Genomic DNA, 27,314 nt, shown 5'->3' on the forward strand with positions numbered 1-27,314 from the left:
GCGGCTAGGCGGGAGTAACCGTGGTCCTTGCTAGTAGCATGCATCACTCACGCAGAAAAATGAAAAAGCTCCTAGAAAACTTGCAATGCAGAACTTAAAAGTCGACGTTTTTATATTAGCTTAACAATCGTTGCACTTTGTAAATATCAATCCAGGTTAGAAGGTTTCAAATCAAGTTAGCATCAGAGCCCACCGTAAGTTTGACCGCTCTCTACTCCGCCATGTTGGAACCCTCTTTTGAAGCGGAAGTGTTCCGAGACAGTGTCTGGATCTCTGCCTCAGCACGCCCAACAATCACGTGACTACCGAGAGCGAGGCCTCGTTACGTCACAGCGTGTGTTGCGGTGCTTCGTGGGAATTATGAAGGGGTTGGACATTTCAATCTGTCCAGGTCTTAAAAGGGTCTGATTCACTCCTCAAACTGTGGGTTTCTGAGAGGAGATTATGCTGCTACATTTGCCATTTGGAAAGAAGTCAGAGTGTGAACACATTTAGATACACAAAGTAGCACAAGCACTTTCCTGTCCCCCAGTCCCTCTATACACACCATATGTATGTATATCTATACACACACACACACACACACACACACACACACACACACACACACACACACACACACACACACACAGGCAAGCAACCTAAATTTCATATTTTGATCATTATCAAGTGAGAAACCTCAATCCAGATTCCTCATAATGACGTTTGAGATTTATGCTGCTGTTATTTGTTTAGTCCAGATTAAATGACAGAAATCCACAACTGTAATTTTATTTCAGGACTTGGTTATTAAATGTCAAAACAATCCATGTGACTCTAAAAACTAGTGATGGTGAAATCGAAGCTTCATGAAGCAATGAACCACTTTGACACAACTGCATCAAGAACGACACACTGCTTCGAAGCATTTGACACAACCAGAAGAGTGACATCTGCTGGCTCTGTGTCAGAACTGCATCTAAGTGGAGAAAACTGAAAAAGCCTCAGGACTGCTGGTCCCACACTGCTTTGTACTTGCAATAAATGTTTTAAAACGGTATATATGTTTGTTTGCATGGATGTATATGTGTTTTTGTATGTAAATATAGATATATTTAAATGTGTGCGCGCGTGCGTGCGTGTGTGTGTATAGATATACATGCATATGGTGTGTATAGAGGTATTGGGGGACAGGAAAGTGCTTGTGCTACTTTGTGTGGGACTCTAGTATTATGGGATGTGGAAGTCAATAGTAGTGCTTCTGCAACTTTGCCATTGTGGCAGTATAAATGGGGTGTAAACCAGGGAGTGCATGGTTTCTGTCTGTTTCTTTTGTGGCTGACTACCTCTCCAGCTTTGGAGAAGATCCGCTCACATGGCACAGATGTTGCTGGCATGTGGAGATATTTTCTGGCCATCCTGAAGAGGTTTGGATACAGTTTGACGTGATGCCCAGTAGGTGAACGGGTCTCCTCTGGACAGGTAGGGCTCAGATAGACACCTTGCACTCTCACAACTCACAACACACTTTTTCAACCACTCAAACTACTCTCTATGTACCTATCTATAACCTATTCTACTATATGTGTAGTGTGTTTCTATGAATGAATGAATATGTGTTGTGTATGTGTGAATCTATGTGTATGTATCTATGAGTGTTATTTAGTGTATGAAATGTAAATAAATCTATCTAAACTTAATTCTACCTAAATGTGTTCTCTCTCTGACTTCTTTCCAAATGGCAAATCTCCTCTCAGAAACCCACAGTTTGAGGAGTGAATCAGACCCTTTTAAGACCTGGACAGATTGAAATGTCCAACCCCTTCATAATTCCCACGAAGCACCGCAACACACGCTGTGACGTAACGAGGCCTCGCTCTCGGTAGTCACGTGATTGTTGGGCGTGCTGAGGCAGGGATCCAGACACTGTCTCGGAACACTTCCGCTTCAAAAGCTGGGCACTGTGTCGAGCAAACTGGTTGGAGCGTAGCATCACTACTAAAAACTCAACAGCTTTACAAACTCTAAGATTAAACTCTCCACAAGGATCCAAAATAAGTTGGACTTCTACATGAGAGCTTTAATTATTCTTCATCTACTTCCTGAAAAGTTTGGTCAATAAAAAAGACAAAAACTAGTATTTTCAGCTGAACTAAAGACAGACTTTGTGATTTTTCTGTTCACATGTTGTGTTGTTGTAAACTTCCTCTTTCAAATAAATATCCTCCTAACCCCCTGGAAACCAGCGTTTGTCCTGTTTTTGTGTTGCTCCTCAGCGACCCTAGACAGCCGGGTCCTAATGTTTTTTGAGCAACACACCATACTATGACGTTTTTACAATGAGGGTTCTACTATGGAACCAGTTTGACATGTTCAGGTGTTCTTTGTGTGAAAACTCAGAGATTTCAGGGATCAGAAGGTGGTTTTCAACTTTCTTTGTTAACTTTCTGCTTCAACTTTAAACTAAATTTCCTTCACTAAGCCAGCCCTCTGGACTTCCAGGAAGCTGTGTTCCTATTGGCTGTCCAGGTGGCTGCTTGGTGTTATCAGGAACACCTGAGCAGCTTGGTGTTATCAGGAACACCTGAGCAGCTCAGTGTCTTCCTGCTTTATTTAGCTGCAGACAAACATTTCCTCTGCTTTTCTTCACCAGTGAACTGGGTTTGGTTCCATTGCTTTAGTTTGTTCTTTAGGTGTTGGCTTGCAGCTTCCAGCAGTAAAATCATCTTTAATGTGTTTCTTGGTGTGTTTTAGGGCTTTGTACTGGATAGTTGTCTTGGTAAATGAGGTTCTTTAGCCACAGTTAGCACATGGTGCTAATGTGTACAGTGATTAGTGGATTTGGTGCAGGTGAGTTGTGTCTTTATCTTGGCTGTAGTGAGTCTTCAGAGGTTTTTGGTCAGACACATTCTGTATTCTTGTTTGAGAACCAACGTTGGTTGTCCAGAAGGTAAGAGTTCCTGTCCTGATTCTCTGTTCTCAGAGGTTCTCTGGTAGGCTGCAGAAGACTTTAGCTTTTGGGTTGTGCTAGTTTGGTTTTTGTATGGTTTCATTTGAACGACTATCTTGAGGCCCCTCCATGTGGTTTAGTGAGGTTTTCTGGAACAGTTCTACAAAGCAACCTGCAGCAGAAGAGACTTTGAGAGTTTTTAGGAAGTTCTGGAGACCAGACTTTAGAGCAGCAGAAACATTTGTCAGCAGTTTGAGCAGGAGAAGGTGAGATTCAGAGTAGAAATGAGACAGAAACCTTCTTGACCCGTGTGGTGAGGTCCTGTACCAAGAGTTTGAGCAGGTTGTGAAGAGTCTGTAGTTCTTTAGTCTGAAAGCACAAGAAGAGTCGACTCATTAAAGGAGAAAACAGGAGATATTGTTGGTTCTTCTGTCGCTCTGCAGTTTCCTTAGACTGAATATCAAGTTTATATTTTAAATGATTTCCCATGTGAGCCCAAGAAGACTTCAATAAACTCCCTCCATCCCCTGGACACAACACATTTTATTACCGTGTTAAATCTTTTTTTTTTTTAAATATGTTTTTGAGTTTTAATCATAGTTTTTTCTCTTTGCTTGTTTAGTTTTGTCATCTATGTAAAAGGTGCTAAACAAATAAAGTTGAGTTGATAAACTGAATAATTGACTAACTCATGATTGTGACAACAGAAGTTTTTTTTATTGTGATTTAAAGGTTTGTTTCATTTTTACGGCTGAGGTTAAAATCCTAACAGAAAAAATGAGATTAAAGAAATAAACTACATTAAAAAAAAGCAATTAAATCAAAGGAAAAAAGCATTTAATATGATAAAACTTTTAAAAAGAAAATTAAACATTAAATTATATTAAACAGACAAAATATTTAATTAGATAATTAAACAGAAGATACAAAACATGTAATTATGAAATTAAACAAACTTTTTTAAACAAAAATGTTAACATTAAAGATGAAGTATTTTACATAATTAAACATTTAAAAAATACAATTAAACAAGAAGAATATTAAACATTTAAAAAAATACAAAACATTTAATTAGATTATTAAACCTGTAAAAAGACAAAACATTTAATTAAAAAATTAAATGTTCAATTAGAAAATTAAATCTTAAAGACAATAAAACTTTAAATAGGAATTAAACAGAAAATACAATGAAGCATTTAAAAAGAAAATTAAACATTGAAAGGTGGTAAAACATTTAAAAAGAAAAACCTTAATAAAGATTTAATTGAAAAATTAAACATGGGGCAAGAAAAGGAAATTTTTCAAACAAGCCGATAAAACATTTGAAAAAACCACAAACATTAAAAAGACAAAACATTTCAAAATCAAATCAGACATTAGAAAAGAATAAAAGGTGAGAAAAGAGCAAAACTAAACATTTAAGAAGAATCAAACTAAAGACAAAATATTTGAAAAGACACCAGTTAAACTTTAGAAGATCAAATTAAACAGAAGAGACAATAAAACAATGAAAAAGAGCAAAAACAGATAAAGATGTTAAAGCGTTTTCTAATCAGAAATGAAAACAAGTTGTTTCTTCAAACATTTCCTCTTTCTATGTTCTTGGTTTGATTGTGGACAGATTTACTAAGAACTCATTTCAGAAAACTGCTTTCCAGATAAAGTCTACTAGTAGTTGAAGGCATGGATCAAACTAATGTTACCTTCTGATCTCCACAAACTTTACTGTTCAGTGAAGAGAATCAAAGTTTGTTGAGGATTTCTAAAAAACCCACAGGTGAAGGTCTGAGAAGAACTCAGATGGATGGTCTAAATGTGAAATCAAGACTCATGGTCACAAGTTTTAAGGCTTCTGTTAACCAGAAAGTTCAAACTAACAGAGAAGTACTGAGAAACTTTTAAAACTTCAGTCCTCAGACTGTCTGAAGGTTCAAACTAACAGAGAAGTACTCAGGAACTTAGAAGATATCAGTCCTCAGACTGTCTGAAGGTTCAAACTAACAGAGAACTACTCAGGAACTTAGAGGATTTCAGTCCTTGGACTGTCTGAAGGTTCAAACTAACAGAGAACTACTCAGGAACTTAGAGGATTTCAGTCCTTGGACTGTCTGAAGGTTCAAACTAACAGAGAACTACTGTGGGACTTAGAAAATTTCAGCCCTCAGACTGTCTGAAGTTTCAAACTAACAGAGAACTACTGTGGGACTTAGAAAATTTCAGCCCTCAGACTGTGTGAAAGCTCAGGTCCTGAGGACTCGGGAGGTGTGGAGGCTTTGGAAAGTCTTGGAACTGAGGGTTCCACCCTCCAGCACAAAGGCTGAAGTCCAGCCTCCTGAGAAAAACGGTCGAGTCGAGACTCGAGTTAAAAAAAAACTCGAAAATGACAAAAAATAGATGATAAATGCGCAAAAAAAAGAAGAATTAGTATCTGAGCGAGTAGCTCAGGAGGATAAGAGGATAGACTACAGAGTGGAGGGTCGCAGGTTCAAGACCCGCCAGTGGCACTTTTCTTTCTTTGTCTTTGTCAGAATTTTGATAAAACTTTAAGAAGTGTCTGGTCTTGAACCAGCGACCTGCAGCTCCATAGGCAAATCCTTAACTCACTGAGCTACAGATCAGATACAAAGAAATAAATTCGTCGTCCCTTTGGCATCGTAGTTCTTGAAGTGACCTCATGGGCAGGGCCAAGGCGGAGTCTGGGTGGAGTCAGGGCGGAGAGTAGGCGGGGAGGTGGGTGGCGGCCTCCCCCCTCTACTCCCCCACCTCCCCCCACCACCCACCACACCTTCCCCCGCCCGACGAGTTCTTCGAGTCTCCACGAGTTCTTCGAATCTCGAGTTCTTCGAGTCTCCACAGGTTTTCCCCAGTTTCTGGAGTTTCCACCAGGTCGGAGGCAGAACAAGCTGTCATGAAGAGGTGTTGAAGTCGGTCAGGATGGACTGACTTTTTACAGCGACTAGAAGGAAGACCACTAGAAGAGCAGGTCTTTAACCACCATCTATAAAATCCATGGAGTCGCTCCAGAGAAATGAAAGAAGGTCAACTTTTATCCACCTCCATCCAGATGTTCAACTTCATATCTTTGACATTTTTAGCACCACAAACCTTTAGTATCACACTTTATTATCATTTATTAGGACTTTCATGGAATCCAACAGCAGATTTAGTTTTTCTTGACAAACTTTATTCTTGTCGTCGTGGGACTGCAGTATTTAAAACTCTTCCTTCTATTTGACCTCATGTTTATTAGTTTTAGTGGAGAAAGTTATTTTAATTGTCCATTAGTCTCTTAAAAACCAAATAATAAATTGGATTAGTCAAGAGGTTTAAATTTCTTACTTTGTCATATTTTAAATATGACAAAAAAATATAAAAATAAAGCATCTTGAGACAATTTGACCTGTAATTGGCGTTATATAAATAAAATTGAATTAAAATTGTATGTATCTTATAATGTTGGAGTAATTCAGCCATATATGCTGGAAAACACATTTTCTTTGTCCATTAATCTGTTGATTGTTTTCTCCACTAATTCAGTTCCTGTTTTGGTTTATAAAATGTCAAACCCAAATATATTCAGTTTACTGTGATAAAAAACAAAAAGATTCATGATGCAGGAATCAGGCAGTTTTTCAGTTTTTATCTTAGTTTAGTCAGAATGATAGTTGATAATGTGTGAATTGTTGCAGCTTGTGAGCCGTAGAAGGTTTTAATCTTTGGGGCCGAGTGTCAGAAAACATTTAGAAACCAACATCAACAAAACACTCAACAAAGATTTGAACATCATTAAAGGGAAATTCAACTTTTGCATGACAATGTCTAATTAAAGGACATTTATTTCCAACGTAAATGTGTGATATTCATCCTCTGGAGCTTTCTCTTCACATCGTCTTCCACCTGGACTGGTTTGGTCGGGAGCATGTGCAACAAACATTTGAAAAACTGCACTTTAACATCAATGAATGACACTGAAGTTTAATCTCTACATAAATGAGACTGAGTCTGGATGTGCTGCTCTGTCATTAACTCCTAAGTTTAGGGAAAGTTCAAACAAAAGAGGACAGTTCAGATGAGACTTGAGAATGAGCTTATTTTGAACAAACATCTCAGACTTTCTGAGCTTCAGCACCTACAGCAAAATAATTTAACAACAAGCAACTCAAGAGATCCAGAAGTTGGAGAGAGTTAGCTTTAGCTTAGCCAAAGAACATGTGGGACGCTAACCTAGCAAACATTTCAGACTTTTCTCTGTGAATTCTGAGAAATAATTTCCTATTTAATGACAGAGCTACACATCTTAACTCAGTCTCATTAAAACAGACTCTAATTCAGTGTCATCCATCCATGTTAAGGTGCAGTTACCCAAAATGTTTGTTGCATGAGCTCCAACAAAACCTGTCCAGGTAGAAGGCCACTTTGACAAACAGGAAGTGGAAGATTCCAAGCAGATTTATAGAATGGGGAACCGGACTGTACTAAGTGTGGTTGAGTATAGAGGGGTGTTTTGTGGGTTTTTAAGGCTGATAATGATTATTAGTGAAACATTTGGAGTAGATATTCATTTGCAGTAAATGAAAGTATTTAAAATCTTGGCGTTAAACTTAGAAGAACACAAACTCTAACAGAAAACTTTGTTGTTTTGTTTACAGATGTTAAGTTAAAGGAGTTTTATCCGTGACGTATAACCAATCAAATCACTCCAGAAGACAGAGCGACCACAGGTAGATAAAGGTTCAGAGCCAAAGTAGCACCATTTTTAAATGTATTTATTACCGTAAATCAGTAAAAAATAAAATACTGATAATCAGTAAATCAGTCAGCCCACAATTAGTACAATTCTACAATGTATGTCTCTTTCCTTTGACTTGTTATTTGTACAATATACGATGTATATGATGGCGTTTTTTCATACCAAAGGCTATACTATGATGTTTTCTAAGAGACATACGATGCTACTCTGTTTGTTCTGGCTCTGGGCTGCTGCCCTCCTCCTCTGTTGTTTTCTGGATTGTACTCAGCTGCATGCCTTCGTCCACCCGGCCTCCGTTGACTCGTCCCACCTGCCGTCTCTGGAGCTGAAGCTGGATTGGAACAGACCAAAGTACAGTCCAATCACGATGCCAGCTGCCTCTCAATAGGCTCCTTCATCTGGCAGGTGGCTGCACTTCTTCTGAGGGGAAGCTGAGCTGGTCCAGCAGAACTTTGGAGATGTGTTCCAGTGGTTGGTGGATGTGTGGGGAGATAGAGAGGGACCTTTGAATTGTTCACAAAGGAAAACAGGGAACCTATTGGTAGTTTTAGTTTAGGCTGCTACTGTGGTGTGTTTTTGGGTTTTAAGAGGTGAACAGGAAGAGGTTTTTTTTGTATTGATTATCTTTTACTTTGTTCCTGGTTGGAATGTCCATCAATGTCAACGTGAAGTTCACTTTTAGTTCTGTTAATTTATTTTTATTTTACTAACACCCATTTGTTTTTAACCCCCTCACATGTTGTGTTGTTGTAAACTTACTCTTTCAAATAAATACTCATCTAACCCTCTGGAAACCAGCGTTTAGACTGTTTTTGTGTTGCTCCTCACCTACTGACTGCTGTGGACTAAAGGTTATACTGTGACGTTTTTAGAGCAACATGCTAAACTATGATGTTTGTTGGGCGACACGCTATACTATAGGCTTTTTTAATTGACATATTACTGTGACTTTTTTTGTTTTCGTTTTTTTTGTTTTTTAACAACATTTTATAAGAATTTGAACAGTTTTAAAAGTTACTATACTTTTACTTGTGCAATGAAATATTCTATTGCATTTTTTAGACAACATATTATACTCTGATGTTTTCTTGAATTACATACTATTTTGACAATATACTGCACTATGACATTTTTTGAACCACATATCATACATGACTATTTTAGGCAACATCCTATCATTTTGTTTTTTTTGAACCACATAATAATCTATGTTTTGTTTTTTTTTCTTGCCAACATGCTGTACTATGAACTACAGGCCATACTATGTTATTCTTGAGTAAAGCATACTATACTTTGACATTTTCTGAACTACATCCTATACTATGGCGTTATACACAGAGTGCTTTGGTTACATGTTGATTTATAATCTAGATATTTTTCTGTTTTGTTTTTTGACAGGATTACCACAGACCTGACTGTGAACACCGTCGACACCCACCTGAGGGAGACGCTGCCTAAGATCTCAAGGCTGCTTGGTCGTGGTCTTTCTGGTCCTGCTCCAGAACACCTTCATCAACTACGTCTTCTTTTGAAGAGGCCCTCAGATGCTGCAACCTCTGACCTTAAGGAGGAACTGCTACTTTCACTCTGTAACGAGACGGTGGTTATTTTAAAGACCCAGCTCCTGGCGGCTTTGAGTGAAAGTTTAACATCCATCAAAACGAACTACAGACAGTTAAATCTGAGCTGTCAGTCAGTATTTCAAACATCAAGTCTGACCCGGCTGCCCTAAATCATGCTGTGGGTGAAACGGAAACTTCACTATCCACATCACCGACGACATCGTCACACTCCAAAGCAGAGAATCTGTCTGCTGAACTTTTAAAAGTGGACAATGAATGTGAAGAATGTGAGCAGCAGCAGCCTGTGAGCAGCAGAACAGATGTGATCAGAAAGAAGTCATTTTCTTTTTTCTTTTCTTTCTGGTTGACTTGATGCTGTCAGATGCAGATGTTGGAGCTGATTCTGATCTTTCAGGATAAAAAGCTGCTTTTCCTTCACAGACTTTTCAGGAAATTATTCTCTCAAGTTTCAGTGCATTCCGTTGATGTAGACGGTGTGAAAACGGAAACAACAAGTATACCGGCTCACTGTGCTGCATACAATTACACACTACGTCGTACGATTGAGACAAGGAAACTTGGAATAACTTTTCATAGGTAAGAATAGTTTTTGGCTCTTTTTTCATTATTAAATCTTGTTTAGAGCTTCCGGTCTATGAGAGCTAAGTAGTTAGCCACTAGCAAAACGCTAAGGCGAACTAGCAGCTTGACAAGCAAATACCAGACGATTAATAGTAGCTGTAGTATAGTTGTACAAGCAGTAGTAGTAATACTAAAAGTACAAGCAGCAGTAGTAGTATAAACAGCTGTTAGAGTCGTAGAAGTAGTATCAGCATTTGTAATAGTATTACAAGTTGTAGTAGCAGTGCCAGTATCAGCAGCAGTAGTTGGTGTACTATCACTACTACTAGTAGTAGTCACATTGCTATTACTACCACCAATACTACCAATAGTAGTTATAAAGCCTAACTCATGTATATCCAGATTACCATCTATGTTCTTCCTCCAAACCCATTTTATGATTGGGATTACAGGCAGTTCTTTAGGACTGCTCTCAAATAATTGAAATGTTACTAAACAAGGTTATACTTATCAAATTAAATAGCTCTGGTCTCCAGTATATTGGCGAATTCGGTTCTTTGTACTTAATTTATTTTCATGATTTCTTTTTAATATGTTGTGTACAGACTTAATTACTTCTCTGTCTACTTTTCTTACTCCGTGTAGGTTTCCCAGAGACTCTGGGTTGAGGAGGAAGTGGAAGCAGCTCTGAGGAGAGAGGGGTTTGCTGTAAATGATGAGTGGGTGCTCTGCAGTGATCATTTTAAACCTGATGAGTTTGACAGGGCTGGGCAGGTTTGTTGGCTTAGACCTGGTGTCATTCCATCAGTGTTTAACTTCTGGGCTCATCTTGGAAGAGGACGTGCATCATTGACAAGGATGCAGGAACTCAGTTTTATTGAGTTTCATTATTTTCATGAAAATTTACACTTTTACTGTTTCTTTATAGACAACCTACTGTGACCCAATGCACACTTATTATTCACCCTACTTGTGTTTGTATCTAAATAAATAATGAATATCTGCTTGTATCCCTGCTTTCATGCTATTAGCATTTATATGCTCATTATATGTCAATTGTGTGTATGTCTAAGTATTTTAAATTATTTTTGTCTTGCTTAATGATTCAGTTCAATGTACCTGTTTCTTGTGAATGGCAATAAACTGTATTCTGTTCTATTCTATCTCCATGTTATATGTATATAACAGCCTATAGCTGTAGAGAGAAATATATAGATAAATAAATATAAATTATTATTTGATTACCTTTACAATTCAATCTTTAATCTAAAAACATATTTTCTATATATGTATATGTTTTATCTCTCTCTTTTTTGTTTACATAGCTATATATTTAATTATTTACAATGCAAATTTTACATTTATATATGTAATGGCTCAATCTAGAAAGATTTTTTAGTTTTTTTTTTAAATCAAATGTTCTGTATTAATAGCACATGTTTGGCGTTGACAATAAAGTAAACCACATGAAAATCGGTTGAGAAATGAACAAATTATGACTTATTTTCAACGTACATGAATCCTTTGAATGGGAATGTTGCCCCCTCCAAGATGGCCGCCACGTAGCTTAGCCGGCTGCTACAGCGCGCTAGCATATCTAGTCTTCTATATTTATCTATGATAGATCTCTATATATCATTTATCTATATAGATCTAGCTTAGCCTCGCCGTAGCATGCAGCTCAAAGGGACGTATCCTATCTACTGATTCATATCTATGCCACTAGTCTGGTCCGATGCAGTCTCGATGATGACGTTTCACAAATACGTCAGAACGCAAGTCCGGACAGTTACGTGCTGAGAAACGGCCATAATCTTCTTACCGCAGAGGTCCAAAGCTGCTCGACTTCTCCTCCGGATCAGGAAACGTCTTCAAAGCTTCTGCAAATCCAAACGAAATCAAACTTACGTCATTGGTGCATTCAGTTGCAGTCGGACAATGAAGTTGCGTTCAGGAGCGTCGGAAATCGGATATTCTACTGCTGGTTAACATCATCAATGGCGTCTTTAATAGTTCTGACCTACCAGCTGCTGTGTTCCTGCTGTTGTTCAGACTCCGACCACTGGGTGGCAGCAGAGACTTTGGGTTCCACATGAACAACTCAGAACATCAGCAGTGGATCAGTCTGGATCCAACTAATTGTTCTTTTATCACTGATGAACCAAAACTTTGCCCGAGAAGCTTCACCAGAACATCTTCGACCCGCCAAGTTCTGGAGTCCAACCGGGTTCCACCGAAATATGGAGAACCTTTAGTGTTTTTCTGAAACATAGAAGAAAAAAAATAATCTAATTGGAAAGAAAGAATTATTCTGGATGATTTCATTGGGGGGTGAGATGGAATAAATGAAGTACTAACTGGAACTGAAATTGGTTCTTAGCAGTGATGCCGTCTACTATTAGGATGTTTCCTTATTATCAGGATGTTTCCTTATTATCGGGATGTTTCCTTAGTATCGGGATGTTTCCTTAGTATCAGGATGTTTCCTTATTATCAGGATGTTTCCTTAGTATCGGGACGTTTCCTTATTATCAGGATATTTCCTTATTATCGGGACGTTTCCTTATTATCGGGACGTTTCCTTATTATCAGGATATTTCCTTATTATCGGGACGTTTCCTTATTATCGGGACGTTTCCTTATTATCAGGATATTTCCTTATTATCGGGACGTTTCCTTATTATCGGGACGTTTCCTTATTATCGGGATATTTCCTTATTATCGGGACGTTTCCTTATTATCGGGACGTTTCCTTATTATCGGGACGTTTCCTTATTATCAGGATATTTCCTTATTATCGGGACGTTTCCTTATTATCGATGGCGTTTTTTCATACCAAAGGCTATACTATGATGTTTTCTAAGAGACATACGATGCTACTCTGGTTGTTCTGGCTCTGGGCTGCTGCACTCCTCCTCTGTTGTTTTCTGGATTGTACTCAGCTGCATGTCTTCGTCCACCAGGCCTCCGTTGACTCGTCCCGCCTGCCGTCTCTGGAGCTGAAGCTGGATTAGAACAGACCAAAGTACAGTCCAATCACGATGCCAGCTGCCTCTCAAAAGGCTCCTTCATCTGGCAGGTGGCGGCACTTCTTCTGAGGGGAAGCTGAGCTGGACCAGCAGAACTTTGGAGATGTGTTCCAGTGGTTGGTGGATGTGTGGGGAGATAGAGAGGAACCTTTGAATTGTTCACAAAGGAAAACAGGGAACCTATTGGTAGTTTTAGTTTAGGCTGCTACTGTGGTGTGTTTTTGGGTTTTAAGAGGTGAACAGGAAGAGGTTTTTTTTGTATTGATTATCTTTTACTTTGTTCCTGGTTAGAATGTCCATCAATGTCAACGTGAAGTTCACTTTTAGTTCTGTTAATTTATTTTTATTTTACTAACACCCATTTGTTTTTAACCCCCTCACATGTTGTGTTGTTGTAAACTTACTCTTTCAAATAAATTCTCATCTAACCCTCTGGAAACCAGCGTTTAGACTGTTTTTGTGTTGCTCCTCACCTACTGACTGCTGTGGACTAAAGGTTATACTGTGACGTTTTTAGAGCAACATGCTATACTATGATGTTTGTTGGGCGACACGCTATACTATAGGCTTTTTTAATTGACATATTACTGTGACTTTTTTTGTTTTCGTTTTTTTTGTTTTTTAACAACATTTTATAAGAATTTGAACAGTTTTAAAAGTTACTATACTTTTACTTGTGCAATGAAATTATTATTCTATGGCATTTTTTAGATGACATATTATACTCTGATGTTTTCTTGAATTACATACTATTTTGACAATATACTGCACTATGACATTTTTTGAACCACATATCATACATGACTATTTTAGGCAACATCCTATCATTTTGTGCTTTTTGAACCACATAATAATCTATGTTTTGTTTTTTTTTCTTGCCAACATGCTATACTATGAACTACAGGCCATACTATGTTATTCTTAAGTAAAGCATACTATACTTTGACATTTTCTGAACTACATCCTATACTATGGCATTATACACAGAGTGCTTTGGTTACATGTTGATTTATAATCTAGATTTTTTTCTGTTTTGTTTTTTGACGGGATTACCACAGACCTGACCGTGAACACCGTTGACACCCACCTCAGGGAGACGCTGCCTAAGATCTCAAGGCTGCTTGGTCGTGGTCTTTCTGGTCCTGCTCCAGAACGCCTTCATCAACTACGTCTTCTTTTGAAGAGGCCCTCAGATGCTGCAACCTCTGACCTTAAGGAGGAACTGCTACTTTCACTCTGTAACGAGACGGTGGTTATTTTAAAGACCCAGCTCCTGGCGGCTTTGAGTGAAAGTTTAACATCCATCAAAACGAACTACAGACAGTTAAATCTGAGCTGTCGGTCAGTATTTCAAACATCAAGTCCAACCCGGCTGCCCTAAATCATGCTGTGGGTGAAACGGAAACTTCACTCTCCACATCACCGACGACATCGTCACACTCCAAAGCAGAGAATCTGTCTGCTGAACTTTTAAAAGTGTACAATGAATGTGAAGAATGTGAGCAGCAGCAGCCTGTGAGCAGCAGAACAGATGTGATCAGAAAGAAGTCATTTTCTTTTTTCTTTTCTTTCTGGTTGACTTGATGCTGTCAGATGCAGATGTTGGAGCTGATTCTGATCTTTCAGGATAAAAAGCTGCTTTTCCTTCACAGACTTTTCAGGAAATTATTCTCTCAAGTTTCAGTGCATTCCGTTGTAGACGGTGTGAAAACGGAAACAACAAGTATACCGGCTCACTGTGCTGCATACAATTACACACTACGTCGTACGATTGAGACAAGGAAACTTGGAATAACTTTTCATAGGTAAGAATAGTTTTTGGCTCTTTTTTCATTATTAAATCTTGTTTAGAGCTTCCGGTCTATGAGAGCTAAGTAGTTAGCCACTAGCAAAACGCTAAGGCGAACTAGCAGCTTGACAAGCAAATACCAGACGATTAATAGTAGCTGTAGTATAGTTGTACAAGCAGTAGTAGTAATACTAAAAGTACAAGCAGCAGTAGTAGTATAAACAGCTGTTAGAGTCGTAGAAGTAGTATCAGCATTTGTAATAGTATTACAAGTTGTAGTAGCAGTGCCAGTATCAGCAGCAGTAGTTGGTGTACTATCACTACTACTAGTAGTAGTCACATTGCTATTACTACCACCAATACTACCAATAGTAGTTATAAAGCCTAACTCATGTATATCCAGATTACCATCTATGTTCTTCCTCCAAACCCATTTTATTATTGGGATTACAGGCAGTTCTTTAGGACTGCTCTCAAATAATTGAAATGTTACTAAACAAGGTTATACTTATCAAATTAAATAGCTCTGGTCTCCAGTATATTGGCGAATTCGGTTCTTTGTACTTAATTTATTTTCATGATTTCTTTTTAAATATGTTGTGTACAGACTTAATTACTTCTCTGTCTACTTTTCTTACTCCATGTAGGTTTCCCAGAGACTATGGGTTGAGGAGGAAGTGGAAGCAGCTCTGAGGAGAGAGGGGTTTGCTGTAAATGATGAGTGGGTGCTCTGCAGTGATCATTTTAAACCTGATGAGTTTGACAGGGCTGGGCAGGTTTGTTGGCTTAGACCTGGTGTCATTCCATCAGTGTTTAACTTCTGGGCTCATCTTGGAAGAGGACGTGCATCATTGACAAGGATGCAGGAACTCAGTTTTATTGAGTTTCATTATTTTCATGAAAATTTACACTTTTACTGTTTCTTTATAGACAACCTACTGTGACCCAATGCACACTTATTATTCACCCTACTTGTGTTTGTATCTAAATAAATAATGAATATCTGCTTGTATCCCTGCTTTCATGCTATTAGCATTTATATGCTCATTATATGTCAATTGTGTGTATGTCTAAGTATTTTAAATTATTTTTGTCTTGCTTAATGATTCAGTTCAATGTACCTGTTTCTTGTGAATGGCAATAAACTGTATTCTGTTCTATTCTATCTCCATGTTATATGTATATAACAGCCTATAGCTGTAGAGAGAAATATATAGATAAATAAATATAAATTATTATTTGATTACCTTTACAATTCAATCTTTAATCTAAAAACATATTTTCTATATATGTATATGTTTTATCTCTCTCTTTTTTGTTTACATAGCTATATATTTAATTATTTACAATGCAAATTTTACATTTATATATGTAATGGCTCAATCTAGAAAGATTTTTTAGTTTTTTTTTTAAATCAAATGTTCTGTATTAATAGCACATGTTTGGCGTTGACAATAAAGTAAACCACATGAAAATCGGTTGAGAAATGAACAAATTATGACTTATTTTCAACGTACATGAATCCTTTGAATGGGAATGTTGCCCCCTCCAAGATGGCCGCCACGTAGCTTAGCCGGCTGCTACAGCGCGCTAGCATATCTAGTCTTCTATATTTATCTATGATAGATCTCTATATATCATTTATCTATATAGATCTAGCTTAGCCTCGCCGTAGCATGCAGCTCAAAGGGACGTATCCTATCTACTGATTCATATCTATGCCACTAGTCTGGTCCGATGCAGTCTCGATGATGACGTTTCACAAATACGTCAGAACGCAAGTCCGGACAGTTACGTGCTGAGAAACGGCCATAATCTTCTTACCGCAGAGGTCCAAAGCTGCTCGACTTCTCCTCCGGATCAGGAAACGTCTTCAAAGCTTCTGCAAATCCAAACGAAATACAATCAAAAGATCAAACTTACGTCATTGGTGCATTCAGTTGCAGTCGGACAATGAAGTTGCGTTCAGGAGCGTCGGAAATCGGATAGTCTACTGCTGGTTAACATCATCAATGGCGTCTTTAATAGTTCTGACCTACCAGCTGCTGTGTTCCTGCTGTTGTTCAGACTCCGACCACTGGGTGGCAGCAGAGACTTTGGGTTCCACATGAACAACTCAGAACATCAGCAGTGGATCAGTCTGGATCCAACTAATTGTTCTTTTATCACTGATGAACCAAAACTTTGCCCGAGAAGCTTCACCAGAACATCTTCGACCCGCCAAGTTCTGGAGTCCAACCGGGTTCCACCGAAATATGGAGAACCTTTAGTGTTTTTCTGAAACATAGAAGAAAAAAAATAATCTAATTGGAAAGAAAGAATTATTCTGGATGATTTCATTGGGGGGTGAGATGGAATAAATGAAGTACTAACTGGAACTGAAATTGGTTCTTAGCAGTGATGCCGTCTACTATTAGGATGTTTCCTTATTATCAGGATGTTTCCTTATTATCGGGATGTTTCCTTAGTATCGGGATGTTTCCTTAGTATCAGGATGTTTCCTTATTATCAGGATGTTTCCTTAGTATCGGGACGTTTCCTTATTATCGGGACGTTTCCTTATTATCAGGATATTTCCTTATTATCGGAATGTTTCCTTATTATCGGGACGTTTCCTTATTATCAGGATATTTCCTTATTATCGGGACGTTTCCTTATTATCGGGACGTTTCCTTATTATCAGGATATTTCCTTATTATCGGGACGTTTCCTTATTATCGGGACGTTTCCTTATTATCGGGACGTTTCCTTATTATCAGGATATTTCCTTATTATCGGGACGTTTCCTTATTATCGGGACGTTTCCTTATTATCAGGATATTTCCTTATTATCGGGACGTTTCCTTATTATCAGGATATTTCCTTATTATCGGGACGTTTCCTTATTATCAGGTTGTCCCAATAGCTCTCTGAAACATCTACAGCTGATCCAAAATGCTGCAGCCAGAGTACTGACGGGAGTTAGCAAGAGAGATCAGATTTCTCCTATACTGGTTTCTCTTCATTGGCTTCCTGTTAAATCTAGAATAGAATTCAAAATCCTTCTCCTGACATATAAAGCTCTTAACAACCGATCTCCATCATATCTTAACCCTCATGTCGTCCTGCGGGTCAAATTGACCCGTTTTAAAATTTGAAAATGTGGGGAAAAAAAATATTTTCACAGTAAAACTTCTGATGTCCACATTTTCAACATTTTTGGGAAATTTTTGAACATTTTTTGGTGCAAAAAACAGAAATGCTAAAAAAAAAAAAAAAAGTTCACTTTAGATATTTTTAGGACTTTTTTGGGAAGATTTTTACTTATTTTTTGAAAATATTAACAAGAATTTTCTTGCCAAATTTGGGGGATTTTTTAAAAATAAAATTTTTAAGGGAAACTTTCAAAGAATTATTGGAATTTTCTTTCTGAAGGTTTTGCACATTTTCAGAAATTTGGGGAAATTTTTTGCTGAATTTTTGGATTTTTTTCAGACAAGAAAATATTTTTTGGTGCCTGTAAATGAGGACAACAGGAGGGTTAATAAAGCAGAAAAATAATTGTTTGCCATGAGGACATTGTTTTTCTACACTGTTCTCATGCAGTATAGAAATGCTACTTTCAACAAAAAAACAAAACAAAGCACCTGTTTCAGGCCAATGTTATCGTTTCTGCAGCCAAACTCTCTCAATAAAATCACTAGAGCTGCTCAATTATGGCCAAAATGATTATTAATTAATGATTCTGATCAATATTGAGATCACGATTATTAATTCATTTTAGAAGCAAATTATTTTTATTGCACTTCGGCATCATAATAAAATAAGCCATGTAGTGCTAGACTCCTGTTAATGTTCAAATCTGCATCAAAATCAGGCTTAAAACCATCGTCAGCTGACTTCAGAGCATCTTCTGAAGGACAAATATAAATAAAACTGGAACCAGGAACTCCTCCTGCTTATTGATGGACGCTGCAATTTACAGATGTTCCTTAAATGCCTCACATTTACACTACCATTCAAAAGTTTAGGATCACTTAGAAATGTCCTTATTTTTGAAAGAAAAGCATTTTTTTAATGAACATAACATTAAATGAATGATAAATCCAGTGTAGAGATTGTTGATGTGGTAAATGACTATTGTAGCTGGAAACGGCTGATTTTTAACCCTCCTGTTGTCCTCATTCACGGGCACCAAAAAAATCCTAAAAATATCTAAAGTGATTCCATATATACCAGTAAAACTTCTAATATTTTCTTTAAGAACATTCACATAAAAACCAACCAAAATCCAGCAAAATTCGCTGGATTTTGGTTGATTTTTTTGTGAATGTTCTTAAGAAACATTTTTAACATTTCTCTTTTTTCCACTAAAAAATGTTCAAAGATTTCCCAAAAATGTTGAAAATGCATTTTCAAACTCTAAAACAGGTCAATTTTGACCCGCAGGACGACACGAGGGTTAATGGAATATAGAGGTACAGAGGAACATTTCCAGCAACCATCACTCCTGTGTTCTAATGCTACATTGTGTTAGCTAATGGTGTTGAAAGGCTCATTGATGATTAGAAAACCCTTGTGCAGTTATGTTAGCACATGGATAAAAGTGTGAGTTTTCATGGAAAACATGGAATTGTCTGGATGACCCCAAACTTTTGAACACTACTGTAGGTAGAAGCTAGCTGCTTGACTGTGCACAGAGAAGCTTCTAGTCTCCAATAGCATCCTGACTGCTGTGAGATCAAAAATTACACCCAAAAAGAGTAAAATAAAGCATTTTATAGTCAGATTTAACCAAATTGAAGCCAAGAGGTTTATAGAATTCTGTCTTGAACTGCATTTTAACGTCGATATTGCAGTCGATCATGTTTGTTTTATCGTTTGAAGCCAAAATCGTGATTTTCCAATAGCTGTGCAGCCGGACAACTAATTTTTGCATCTAAATCTTCATTTTCAGTGTTTGTTTATTTTTGTGCACGTGTGAAATCTGCATGAGCACAAACTCTGTCTTTTAAAAAAACATTAAAATGGAATAAATTATGTTCTTTAAGGCTTCAGGAAACAAGAACTGAGTTTCTGAGGATGGCTTTGGAGGGCGTCAAGCTCTGTTTGCTTTGGATGCGTCTCCACAACATCTGCAGGCTGCTGAAGAAGACCATGACGTGTGGTAGAAAGCTCCAGGAAACTGTAGACGATTAGTTATTAAAACGTTCTTCAATCAAACTTAGTCTTGGTTCTCTGCTGCTCAGGTGCTGATTTCTTGCTTCTTGCAAACATCGATGATACAAAACATAACTGTGTGTGTGTGTGTGTGTGTGTGTGTGTGTGTGTGTGTGTGTGTGTGTGTGTGTGTGTGTGTGTGTGTGTGTGTGTGTGTGTGTGTGTGTGTGTGTGTGTGTGTGCGTGTTTGCCGCTGTGAACCCACTCACAGCTTCCTCTGCAACAGGAAACAACACATAACTTCATGGAAATGCCGCAGCGTGTTTCAGGCTTAATGCTTGTTCAATGGCACTCAGATGCTTCTTTTTTTCTTTTCTCAACAGTCAGCGTTTTCACTGAAACTACATGTGAAACTCAATTAAACATTAAAAATAACTCGTCTGAATCATCTCCTCAAAATTGCACCATTTCACATGAACCCGGTTCCATTAATCCTCGTGTCGTCCTGCAGGTCAAAACTGACCCGTTTTAAAGTTTGAAAATGTGGAAAAAATGTATATACACTATATTGCCAAAAGTATTCACTCACCCATCCAAATAATCAGAATCAGGTGTTCCAATCACTTCCATGTCCACAGGTGTATAAAATCAAGCACCTAGGCTGCAGACTGCTTTTACAAACATTTGTGAAAGAATGGGTCGCTCTCAGGAGCTCAGTGAATTCCAGCGTGGAACTGTGATAGGATGCCACCTGTGCAACAAATCCAGTCGTGACATTTCCTGGCTCCTAAATATTCCACAGTCAACTGTCAGCTGTATTATAAGAAAGTGGAAGTGTGTAGGAACGACAGCAACTCTGCCACCAAGTGGTAGGACACGTAAACTGATGGATGCTGAGGAGCATAGTGCCAAGAGGTGGCCAACTTTCTGCAGAGTCAATCACTACAGACCTTCAAACTTCATGTGGCCTTCAGATTAGCTCAAGAACAGTGCTTCAGCAGAGAGCTTCATGGAATGGGTTTCCATGGCCCAGCAGCTGCATCCAAGCCATACATCACCAAGTGCAATGCAAAGCGTGGGATGCAGTGGTGTAAAGCAGCCACCACTGGACTCTAGAGCAGTGGAGACACCTTCTCTGGAGTGACCAATCACGCTTCTCCATCTGGCAATCTGATGGACCAGTCTGGGTTTGGTGGTTGTCAGGAGAACCATACTTGTCAGACTGCATTGTGCCAAGTGTAAAGTTTGGTGGAGGGGGGATTATGGTGTGGGCTTGTTTTTCAGGAGCTGGGCTTGGACCCTTAGTTCCAGTGAAAGGAACTCTGAATGCTTCAGCATACCAAGACATTTTGGACAATTCCATGCTCCCAACTTTGTGGGAACAGTTTGGAGCTGGTCCTTCCTCTTCCAACATGACTGTGCACCAGTGCACAAAGCAAGGTCCATAAAGACATGGATGACAGAGTCTGGTGTGGATGAACTTGACTGGCCTGCACAGAGTCCTGACCTCAACCCCATAGAACACCTTTGGGATGAATTAGAGCAGAGACTGAGAGCCAGACCTTCTGGTCCAACATCAGTGTGTGACCTCACAAATGTGCTTCTGGAAGAATGGTCAAAAATTCCCATAAACACACTCCTAAACCTTGTGGACAGCCTTCCCAGAAGAGCTGAAGCTGTTATAGCTGCAAAGGGTGGATCGGCGTCATATTGAACCCTAAGGATTAGGAATGGGATGTCACTTAGGTTCATATGCAAGTCAAGGCAGGTGAGTGAATACTTTTGGCAATATAGTGTATATGGAATCACTTTACATATTTTTAGGATTTTTTTGGGAGATTTTTACTCATTTTTTGAAAATATTTTCTTGCCAAATATGGGGGATTTTTTAAAAAAATGATACTTTTAAGGGGAACTCTTTTTTTGATGATAATATATTTTCACAATGAAAACTTCGACATTTTCAACATTTTTGGAAAATTTTTGAACTTTTTTGGTGTAAAAAAAGAAATCTTAAAAAAATGTTTCTTTAAGAACATTCAGAAAAAAAATCAACCAAAATCCAGTGAATTTCACTGGATTTTAGTAGATTTTTTTTTCTGAATGTTCTTAAAGAAAATATTAGAAGTTTTACTGACATATATATGTAAACATTTTAGATATATTTAGGATTTTTTTGGAAGATTTTTACTCTTTTTTTATATTTACAATTTTAAAAAATAATTTTTTTAATTTTTAAAATTTTTATTTCTTGCCAAATTTGGGCAATTTATTGATAATTTTTTATAAAACTTCGAAGAGAATTTTTTAAGGAATTATTGGAATTTTCTTGCCAAATTTGGGGGATTTTTTTAAAATAAAACTTTTAAGGAATTATTGTAATTTTCTTCCTGAAGGTTTTGCAAATTTTCAGAAATTTAGGGAATTTTTTATTTGTTTTGCTGAATTTTTGAATTTTTTTCAGACAAGGAAACAATATTTTTTGGTGCCTGTAAATGAGGACAACAGGAGGTTTAAAGGGCCAGCGCACCAACGCTAGTAGCCCAATGAAACGTCCACTTTCACTCAGAACAACATGGAGGTGAATGGAAGTTATATTGGACTATAGAACTCTTACAGTTACTCACTTCTTTGGGGTCGAGGTTGTTGGTGGAGAGGCTACTGGTGCACTAATATACAGTCAGATAAATAATGGTGCAAACAGGAACCAGGAACACAATGATGCCATAAACTACTTCTAGTTCCTCATAGACACATTTAGCATCAGGTTCTGTAAGGAGGCATTCATTCAAACTGCTCTTGAAATGAAAACCCAATGTGCCTCCTTTAGGCACCATAAGTTGCACTCCAGACAACACTTTAACCCTCCTGTTGTCTTCATTTACTGGCACCAAAAACAATGTTTCCTTGTCTGAAAAAAATCTGCAAAAAAATTCAGCAAAAAAATTCAGCAAAAAAATTCCCCAAATTTCTGAAAATTCATAAAACCTTCAGGAAGAAAATTCCAATAGTTCCTTAAAAGTTTCCCTTTAAAGTTTTATTTTTTTTAAAAATCCCCCAAATTTGGCAAGAAAATTCTTGTAAATATTTTCGAAAAATGAGTAAAAATCTTCCAAAAAAATCTGAAAAATATCTAAAATGATTACATATATATCAGTAAAACTTCTAACATTTTCTTTAAGAAAACATTCACATAAAAATCAACAAAATTCCAGTGAAATTCACTGGATTTTGGTTGATTTTTTTCTGAATGTTCTTAAGAAACATTTTTAACATTTCTTTTTTACACCAAAAATGTTTAAAGTTTCCCAAAAATGTTGAAAATGTGGACATCAGAAGTTTCACTGTGAATTTTTTATTTATTTATTTATTTTTTTTTACATTTTCAAACCTTAAAAAGGGTTAATTTGACCCACAGGACGACAGGAGGGTTAAAGTAACTGAATATTCTAGCCTGAGAACCATCCAAAGAACCAACTCACACACAAGAAGTGGGGCCTTTTTGCTCAACATAGTGAATCCTGGATGTTGTTTTTAAATTCAACAGAAGAAGAAATACAGTTCAACTGACAGAATTCTGAATTATTCAGCCTCTAAGTGATTTTCCACTGCGGTGAACTTCTGAAGTATTTCTGCTTCTTGTTTTATCTCCTCATCAGTTTATCTGCTGTCGGTGGTTAGACATCGATCTGTTTGACATCTGACACTTCCAGCATGAAGAGCGAAAAAGAAACGCTGTGGTTTCCTTCGCACTACTTTTCATTTACAATTGAAGTTTTATTGTGATTTTTGACTCGGATTATCGCTTTGATCCCAAATTCAGGTTCAGGACTTCATGCTGATGTAATTTAGTTCATATCTAATAATAATTTAGTTTGACGAGAAAAAAATCACAAATTAGAAGTTAAAATGAACAACAATCAGCCCAAACCTGCCAACCGTGAAGCTGGAAATGAACATGTGACGATAATTTATCAAACTACAGCAACTAATGGTACCTTAAAACCTGTCCATAATAGCATAAACATGTCCAAAATGTATCAATTTTTGTCCAGAGTGACTTAAAATGTGTCCTTAATTACTTCAAAACTGGTCCATGATGACAAAAATGTGTCTAAAGTGACTCAAAATGAGTTTGGAATGACCTCAATTTGTCTAAAAATACTTTAAATTTGTCAAAAATGACAGAAATGTGTCCAAAACAACTCAATATTTGTCCAAAATTACTTGAAATTTGTCTGGAATATTTTAAAAATTTCTCCAAAATGATTACATTTTTGTCCAGACTGTCTTAAAATGTGCACTTAATGACTTCAAAACGGGTCCAGGATGACAAATCTGTCCGAAATTACTTTGAACTACAAAAAGAAGGATTATTATAGTTGTTATAGAGTTATTATGGCACTTTTTTAGTAATCCTAGATAAGTATTGAGTCATTTCTGCCAGGTTTTTGTTTTTTTTAGTACAAATATTCATACATTCTTTCATTTTAGCACATATTGTGAGTAATTTTGGAGAAATATTGAGTCATTTTGGACACATTTTTGTCTTTTTCAACAAAACTAAAACTAAATATGTCCAAAAATGACTCAATATTTGTACAGAGGGACTTAAAATGTGTCCTTAAGTGATTTTATAGACAATGAACAAGGGACTGTTTGTAGAAATATTGATATTTTTGTTTTTGCAGTTTTTTTCTGTGATTTTACAAAATATCGTCTATAATCTAACAAAACAGGGACAATATGGTTTTATGAATGAATGAACTTAATATCTTGAAATGCACCAATGTTGTCCAAAGTGGCTTCAAATTTTTTCAACGTCACTCAAAATTTGTCCAAAGTAAGGAGTTATTTGTGCAAATTGTCCCATAAATCATCAAAAGTAACACAGAAACGTTCAAAATGCCTTGAAACTTGTTCAAAACGACCAAGAATTTGTCCCAAATATTGCCCACAATTTGTCTCAAAAACTATCTAAAATGATCCAAAATTGTTCCAAATGCATGAAATTGTCCAAAATAACTCATGACCCAAGAATACTGGGGGGAAAAATGCTATAAATGTTTAACTATTTCCATGTTTCCACCCTCCAGAGACCTTTTCTCTAGGTTTCTCCATGCTGAATGTATCTCCAGCAACTTGCTCCTCTGTTCGCCGTTTCTGAGCCATGCTGCATTTACTTATTCATCCAGTAGCTTTGATTTTCCCCTCAGTCTAAAGTTGTCCAAAATAATTTAAAACTTTACCAAAGCTTCATCAAATTGTCAAAAAATAATGTAAAAAATTATCCAAATTCACCTAAAACAACTTCAAATTGTCCACACTACCCAAAAATGTCCAAATGAACCTGAAAACTATCCAAAATGACTTGAAATTGGTTTCAAAAAGGACTTAAAAGTTCTAAATGACAAGTTGAACAATTTTAGAGCCCATTTGAGTCTCTGAACATGACCTCTAGAAAGATGTTTCACCATGCTGAATGTATCTCCAACAACCTGCTCCTCTGTTCACTGTTTCTGAGCCATGCTGCATTTATTTTAACATCCAGAATGGTTTCATTTAAATCTCAGTCCAAAATAGTTTTAAGTGAGTTTAAATATGTCTAGAACAAATCAAAACTTCTCTAAAGTTGTATAAAATTGTCCAAATGGAGTAAAAATCTGTCTGAAGCACAAAAAAAAAAAAAAAAAAAAAAAAAAGTCCAAAAGTGTTATGGTGGGTGTCAGAGGCTCAGATGCAGGAAGCAGAGATCGTAGGCGAAAGAGTTTCATAATGCTTTTATTTACAATAACAGTATAATACAGGTTACAACAGGAAACCAGAACTAAGCTACTACACTACAACAGGAAACAGGAACTGGAACTACAACAGAAAACCAAAGTATACAGGAACCAGAACCAACTCTACTGGACTACAGCTAGAACCCGGAACTACTAAACCCGGAAGTACTTATCTGCTTACTGCAGCCAGAACTAGATTCCCTGTGCAGGACGGAAGAACTAGTTACACCAACAAAATATCAAAAGGTAACCCCGGCTTGCTAACACCGAGAGAGGAATACAACAAAAACCCCAAACACAAACTAAACCCCAAACAAAAGGAATCCCCAAATCCCAGTGGTGCACAAAAAAGACAGCTAAAGATGTAGCGCCCATATTTAACCTTAGCTGGAGTTAACAACTGACCTTAAATAGTAAACGATAGAACTTTAGTTCACCGAACACAACTATTATCTGGTAGTGCTTAGGTACCGGGGACTTAGCTTACTGAGCGAAGGGAACAGAGTTGGTGACGGGGACTGACTCCAACCATTCCAGTGTAGAGACGACACAACAGGTGTAGATTGTGGGGCTGCAGTGGAGAGACAGGTGTAGGACTGGGAGGGTTGGATGAGCTGGAGGTCCAACAGCTCCTGGTGTGAGGAGGCAGATGTAGGTTTCAGAGGCAGGAATGCAGAGCAGACTGGCAGAAGCATGGAAGCCAACAGGTGAGTTTCTCTCCAACAGACAGGACGGAGCAAACAGTGGATCCAGGAGGCACAGGTAGGTGAAGAACTACATAAAGAAACACAGAATTACTGAAAGCAAATGGTGAGAACTGAACAGTGCACAGCACTAACAGATGTAGGTTCATGGTCCCACTCCAAGTGAAGAATGACGTCTGGTTTTATGGAGAAGTGTGTGAAGATGATGATGAGGAACACCTGCCTGCACTCTGTCTCTGCTGATTACTAAACACCTGCACCTGTCATAGTGTCAGAACACACCTAGGAGAAAGAAAAACCTGGACTCGAGGAAGGAAGGAACTGTCACTGGCCACAGCCAGACGCTGAGACCATAATAAAAAGTACTTTAAACAAGCTAAAAATAACTCAAACTTTTTTCAATATGAGATGTTTTTGAGTCTGTACGGACAGTTTGAGTCATTTTGGACAAATTTTAGTCCATGTTTGAGTCTCTGCTCACCATCTGTAGAAAGATGTTTCTCCATGCTGAATGTATCTCCAACAACCTGCTGCTCTGTTCACTGTTTCTGAGCCATGCTGCTTTTATTTCATACGTTTTGAGCAGGTTTTGAGTCATTTAGAATGTTATTTTTTAAATCATTGTGCACATATTGAACCATTTTCGACATTTTAGGGTAAAATAAAAGTTATTTTGGACATATTTTGAGTAACGAAATGGGAAAAATCTATAAAAACATCTACAAGAGTCACAGAAACCACCATTGTGGCCGATATTTCACTGTTTGTTCTTGGCCTTCCAGAAGAGACGATTACAGCCGGCGTCGAGGTGTCTGGTTCTAGATAAACTCTGCTGGTGGAGGTGGAGGTGGAGATGCATGGAGGCTGCTGGACGGCGATGGAAACCATGATAACACTGAGACAGACCCCCCCGACTGTGAATGTTCAGGTTTCAGAGTGACTCAGCGACTTGTTGCTGCTGCAGAGAGGAAACGAGGGTTTGCACGTCTGCAGAGGAGCTTCTGAGTCAATGAGCTGCAAAAAGAAGCTGCAGGATGAGCATCATTC

The 27,314-nt window shown here is 37.6% G+C and overlaps 1 long non-coding RNA gene across 1 annotated transcript; it reads right to left on the reverse strand.

Annotated features, from left to right (window-relative positions):
* Window positions 1-6,035: 6,035 nt before the first annotated feature.
* On the reverse strand, window positions 6,036-11,825 carry LOC129347863 (uncharacterized). Its single transcript, XR_008600161.1, has 3 exons — window positions 11,646-11,825; window positions 9,118-9,266; window positions 6,036-8,182 (listed from the first exon to the last, which is right to left on the reverse strand). It is a non-coding gene; the product is annotated as an uncharacterized LOC129347863 (long non-coding RNA).
* Window positions 11,826-27,314: the final 15,489 nt, after the last annotated feature.

Source organism: Amphiprion ocellaris, chromosome 21, assembly GCF_022539595.1.
Source record: "Amphiprion ocellaris isolate individual 3 ecotype Okinawa chromosome 21, ASM2253959v1, whole genome shotgun sequence".
NCBI classification, from domain to species: Eukaryota; Metazoa; Chordata; class Actinopteri; family Pomacentridae; genus Amphiprion; species Amphiprion ocellaris.